Source organism: Pyxicephalus adspersus, chromosome 4, assembly GCF_032062135.1.
Source record: "Pyxicephalus adspersus chromosome 4, UCB_Pads_2.0, whole genome shotgun sequence".
Classification (NCBI taxonomy): domain Eukaryota; kingdom Metazoa; phylum Chordata; class Amphibia; order Anura; family Pyxicephalidae; genus Pyxicephalus; species Pyxicephalus adspersus.
In genome coordinates, this window is record NC_092861.1 from 120257316 (window position 1) to 120263782 (window position 6467).

At 35.0% G+C, this 6467-nt stretch overlaps 1 long non-coding RNA gene across 1 annotated transcript in view; it reads right to left on the reverse strand.

The window, feature by feature from the left end:
* Positions 1-308: 308 nt before the first annotated feature.
* LOC140329296 (uncharacterized) overlaps positions 309-6467 on the reverse strand; it is a 163530-nt gene continuing 157371 nt past the window's right edge. The window contains exons 7-8 of the long non-coding RNA XR_011920468.1: positions 4049-4112; positions 309-1257 (exon numbers count right to left, since the gene is read on the reverse strand). This is a non-coding gene — a long non-coding RNA (uncharacterized lncRNA). The remainder of the gene's footprint in view (positions 1258-4048; positions 4113-6467) is intronic.

Sequence of the window (6467 nt, forward strand, 5' to 3'; positions counted from 1 at the left end):
ACACAGGGCACTGGATGTGATGAATGGGGAAACTTGTCCCCATTAAATCTCTAGTGCCCCGGGGATCGGCTGCAGTCACAGCTGTGACCGCAAAGTTCCCACAGTCATGTGACCATGGGAATTGAACTGCAGATGAACTCTGCAGTTCCACTACGATCCCCTGGGCACTACAGGGTAATTATTTGCACACTCTTCTCAATGATTGCAGCCTTGGCAGACTGCTGCAATCATTGAGAAGATGCTGGGCTGGCAAGTATCTCTTACTTTGTAACACGCACAGTAATATGATACTGTTTTTACATTTTTCTGGCAGTGGATAAAAGAAAAATGTAACAAATGTATCATAATATCACTATGCTGGAAAGTGTGTTACAGAGAAAGAGATATCATGTCAGTGTAGGATAACCTGTAAAAAAAAAATATGTAAAATAAACACAAACACTAAATAAATTAATTTAACATTCATTTTTATTTTTTTAACACATTTTTGTACATTTTTTTACGAGTTTTTACTGTCAAATCTGTTTTTTTTTTTTTTTTTTTGGGTCAGGTCTACCCGAATTCGATTCTACGATCAGTCAGGCTGCAGAAAAAAGTACAGCCCAAACACATTCACAATAAGGCAAATGGAACCTGGATGGATAAGTGTTTAGCTCCATTGATTGATGTACCATATATACTCAAATATTAAGCCGAATATAAACCAAGGTACCTATTTTTACCTGAAAAAACTGGAAAATTATTTTGACTTGAGTAAAAACCTAGGGCACAAAATGTCACTGCTAACATTCAAAACAGTAAACAACAAAAAATCCAATTAATTAAATGTGATTTAATACATCCAGGATATGATATTTTAAAAAAAAGTCGGTTGGTTCTGATAGGTCACTTGATCTTAAATCAGGGGTCCCCAACCCCTGGTCCTTGGACCCCGCTTGGGAGGGGCGCACTGGCCAGATCCATGGACCATGTCCCCTGTATGCATCGCAGGCTCAGGGGAGTGGGCGGGTTGTGTCTCTGGAGTAGGCGGGTTCTGGCATCATGACTTCATTCTGGGGGAAGTTTCTTCTCCTTTGAGTGACATACAGCTACCCGCACATGCGCAGTCCAGAGTCTGTAAATTTAGTGGTCCATGATGTCCAAAAGGTTGGCGACCACTGTCTTAAATGATCTTGTGTGCATGGTTGTTGACGACCAGTAAATGGCACTGCGTTCCCATGTAAATGTTACAAGCAGCTTGTCTTTGACAGCACTGACCTGTCAAAATGGAGGCAAATTGTTAGGAGGTACCCTATTTTTTTCCCCTCAGGTGGCGTTGCTTAGAGCAGCAAAGGGCATCAAGGCATTAACTGTCTGTCCTTTGCTCAGCAGCTTGATGCATCTTCTAAAATTTGCTATTGACCCTATATAGTGAGAAGAAAATCTAGGGGGTCTGTATATAGAATATAAAATATACTCTGCTTCTATGAAGAATAGTTACTGCTTTGTTTGATTTTTTTCGGAGACCAGCTGCAACAAAAACAATCAGCGAGATGACCCTGAAAGCTGGGCACAGAATGGCCCTGAAGGCTAATAGGAGAACCTTGCAGTTGATAGCCTGAACAAGAATTCAAGATGGTAGACAGTAATTTCTGTGCCAGAAGTGTGGTTTATCCACCCTATTAACCGTTTGTGAACTTTTATGCTTATATGGACTTCCCATTGTACATTATTGGATAATCTGCTTAATGACAATTAGATAACGGTTTAAGCCCTCCTATACAGGAATATTTATGTATGCCTATAAAGATTTATGCATTTCCTGGTTTTAGTTAGAATTTCTATGCTTTACCTGCTAAGCATTTGCTTTTCTCTGTGCACAATAAAAATGCTTTTGATTTGAACTTACTATCTCATCTTTGATGGTCCGATTGAAGATCCCCCTAAAAGATCTGATTAATAGCATCTCTGCTCCTAGCCTATTGTAGCATTTTAGAATGGCTGACTCGCTTGTGGTGTTGATTTACTCTTTGCTACTTTTTACTGTTTCCTGACCCTGTGATTGCTTGTTGCCTGTGAACCCAACTCTTTGCTTTGTCTTTACCCTTGAATGCCTTATTTGGCAGAATGACTACCTGTGTATGACTTCTGGCTATGTTTCTTGGATTTGACTCTGCTGGACTCTCCTGTACTGAGTTATCTGTGGTCATCACCTGGCAATCAACCCTGCACAGCCGGATTTCCATTGTTTTCCCCTATCCTGCTCTTGTGGACTCCTGCTCCTCTGTTTTTTCACAGATTCCATCCATTGCACACTGAAGTCCTGGTCAATGATCCAGGACATGCAACTTAGGTGTTACCCAAGCTTAAACCAAGATTCTTTTTCTAATTACATTTTCAAGTCAAAGAAATCCTGGTTTATACTTGAATATATATGTTATGCATTCCATCAGCACCTAAAACCTGTCAGGCTAAGAAAGTGCAGCAAATACTTTACCCATTGGCATTAGGAAGCTGAATAGAGGATGAGCCAGAGACACTTCCTACACCTTAGACTTTGCTGCATAAAAACTTTAGCATTCTCCCACTATAGACAACCCAGTCTGTATGAAAATGTATTGTTTTATTGATGTCATGTTACTATACACAGGAAACACCTTCTGTGGAATGCTAAAACCATCTTTTAAATGTTACTTAATGCTTTGTATGCATAGCAAAATAATTTTATGATGTCTGGTGACAAGTCATGTCTATTGTGTAATATAAACCAGAGATTTCTTTTTTCCCCAGACATACACATTACTATCCTGTACAGTTCACAATGCCTGCACTTTTGTTAAATTGTGTTTGTCAGCATTGTAAAATGTGATATATACATACCTCATTCTATATTCCACAGTGTAAACTAATAAAACATTGCTGACACTGTACAGATTTGAAGCATCTGAAGAGTCAAAGTGTCGCTGTTTCAATTTTAAATGGAGACTGTCAGATACAACTGTCTTTGCTTACTTTGTACAAGTGTTATCATGAAATGTGAGTAAATTGCAGACAAATAACTTTATTCAGGTTGGAATCTTTATATAAGGAAACACCAAATTTCATCATGTTTTGTTTAGAAAAAAAAACAATTTTATTAAGTAATGTTCAAATTTTCTGGATATGATGCTGAATATCCTCCAGCAAAGAAAACAAATGATCTCTCTGTTGTGCTGCATAAAAAAAATCATCCCCGGAGGCATGTACCTTCAAAAAAGAAGTCAGCAATGGCAGCTCACAAAATTATACACCTTTAACACTGGATTAATGTCAGAGTACCAACATTAAATGTTACATGGGGTTTAAAATATTGGAAAAGTCATTTTCATAATCCACTTAAACTGAAGGTGTGCAGGTCAAACAATACCATTTATTAGACTCGCTATATAATTTTAACGGTCAAGGTGAAATTTCAGACCTCCCATTATGGTTGTTTTTGTAATGAGCATATATTTTAATATAATAGTTCTACGACATTATTTATCATTACTGGCTTGTACTGTAGAGCAATGCTTTGCAATTTCCTATTAACATGACAAAAACAACAAACAAAGTTTATAAGCCCAGAATAAAAAACAGACATAAGTTAAATGGTAATTATCCAATTGCATAAATACCTTCATAATTCCAAGAAAGGCAAATAAATGTAAAAGTAAAACTTTTACATTTAGCATTTAGGAAATGCTTAAAGCTGAATTCATGGCTCATGGGTATTTTTTCATGGTTACTAGATCTATGCACAACTTTTGGATAAACCCCCTTATTTTCCGTTAACAATCCCCCCAAAAAACAAGACAGTTTTGAACAGAGCGATTGTGAACCATCTTTGTGGTGCAATACAGTATATTAAAAGAAAATGTGCATTAAGGTGGATTTTCAGTGTTGGCTTGTTGAAATTTTTTTCTCATTTTTGGAAACTTTCATATTTTTATTTAAAATGTCTTAATTGTTGCAACACTTTAGCAAAATACTCAGGATATGGGGTTATATAACAATTCATACACCATTGTTCTAACAACAATATATTTACCTCTAGGACCATTGGACTGAATTTCTCCATACATTCTGCATTCTGAAAGCCCTGATTGTAAACCCTATTAAAACAAATGGGGGAAATGATGTACACCAGTAGGGAGCATTATTTTATTTATAGTTATCTGTAATACAAAATGTCAAACTGCATAATACAAACATACATACATACACTTTAAATACTTTATTTTTTACTCATTGGTGATATGTCAAGAATACAATAAAAATGTAAATTTACCTTTAGAAGTGTACACATTGAATAAACACAAATACATACACTGTACATTGCATATGCTTTTACTAATATTACTACTACCTTTTAGAGAAATACTAAAATGGAGTGCAGCCCCTGGCCCTTGAGGACTGATGTTGGATACCCATGGGAGCAGAATCCAATAATGATGAATATTGGTTTGCTATAGTTTTACATACTAACACTACAAGTTCCTGTCTGACACAGACTTTGCTTGCTCTAAGTTCTAAATGCCCTGCAAAAAAGTACAATAACATTAAACTCTAATCCCTATACAGTAGACATCATCTGTTCTTGGCAATTTATATGTTCAATCACTAACTTTTTTAGCAGCTGAATTTTGATCAAGTATTATCACAATTCTTTTCTTATAGAACTAAACCAATTAGCCATTACTGCAATGACCCATTTTTCAATTCACAGCAGCAAATAATATATACATAGTTAGGAAAAACTATTTATATTTTGAGAAGTGGTTACGGAAGTGAAATATTAAAAAGATGATAAAAATTCACACTCATCATAAATCATTAGGGCTTATGTCTGCAATAAAGAAATGATTGTACCTTTTTCTTGCTATAAATAAAACACTGATGCTGTTATTTTATTTTTGTCCTAGCCCTTCCCTTTTCTTGCTCCTCAAACAATCTACCAAAGATAAGATTACTGTTCAGCTGGACTAATAATAAACTACTAGCACCGATTGTATAAAAAGTCCTGTTGTATAAATGGAGTTCAGTAATTATTTTCTATCCATGACTGTTATTAATTTTAAAATGTTATAATAATATTATTATTATTATTATTAATAATAATAATAATAATAATATTAATAAACAGTATTTCTATAATGCCAACATATTACTCAGCGCTGTGCATTAAATAGGCATATTTATATATAATAAATAACTTAATGTGTTTCTTTATATTGTCATAGTTATATTTCAAATTCACCATATACCACCATCTAAACATACAGCTGAATTTACTTATTTTCCATTTAACTTTTGCATTTACTAATGCAAATTAAATAATGTACAAATAAAATATTGTACATATAAAATAAAAGCAAAAACATTGCTCCGTATCTCCCTCATATGACCTGCATTAAATGAACTGTGTTTACCAAGAGCATTGTGGGTGTTTCATTTCATTATATGCTGCGGAGTTTAGTCCAATTTTGTTATGTATCAGAGCTGGTGGTGTTGAGAGGATTGACAGTAATGGCAACCATGATTGCTTTCGAAGAGAGATGGATAGGTCTGATATTTATTTTTAAATGCCAATTTCTCCATTCTTGAAACAAACATACGTCACTGATATTACCTCCCACTAAACTGGAAACTAACTGGAATGATGCAGGGTAGTGTAAATGAGGGTATGTGAGTTGTACACTGGACCATTACTGCTCTTGAGGTTTACATTGGCCAAATCCTCAGGAAAACAAAAATGTGTTGTATATTACAAAATCTAAATGATTGGCTGCCCATATTTATACAACCAGTACAATGCCCCTCCATCCTCAAGTTTCATGATCTTACTTTTTTTAATGTATTAAATGTATTTGCTTTTTAATCGTCCATTTCTCAGTTGTCATTTGTCATTATATTGAGGTTTAGGGATGAAATGTCTTTTTGTGCAAAAATTGCTAAATTAACTTCTATTGATTAGAATTGATATTGATAGAACTAAAATTGTTCTTTGCGGTACATCAGTCCTACACAAAGCCCTATATTTAACCTAAATACCTATATTTACCCTTTATCTTCTGGGTTTTAACCATTTCTGTACCCAACTACAAATATTCAATCTATGTCTTTGCACCCTAATGCATCCCTAGCAGAATAACATTTAGGGGTATATTTATAGACATATTGCATACTCATTTGAGGGTAAATGTAGCATAATCTACTGTACTTGAAATGTAATAAAAAGGGATGGCTGAATAAGCTGGTAAATGCACTACAAATTGAACATTTCTATGTGCCATAATGTGTTTTTACTTTACCAATATGTGTTAATGTGATCGCAACACGGGTCAAAGCCTCCATTGGGGAAATATGGTGTCTGTATGTTGTATAGGCCCAATGGGAAGTAATTAACCACCTGGGCGTTACACTGATGTCTAGATTTCTGTACCAAAAGCGTTACAGGTTTTCATGAA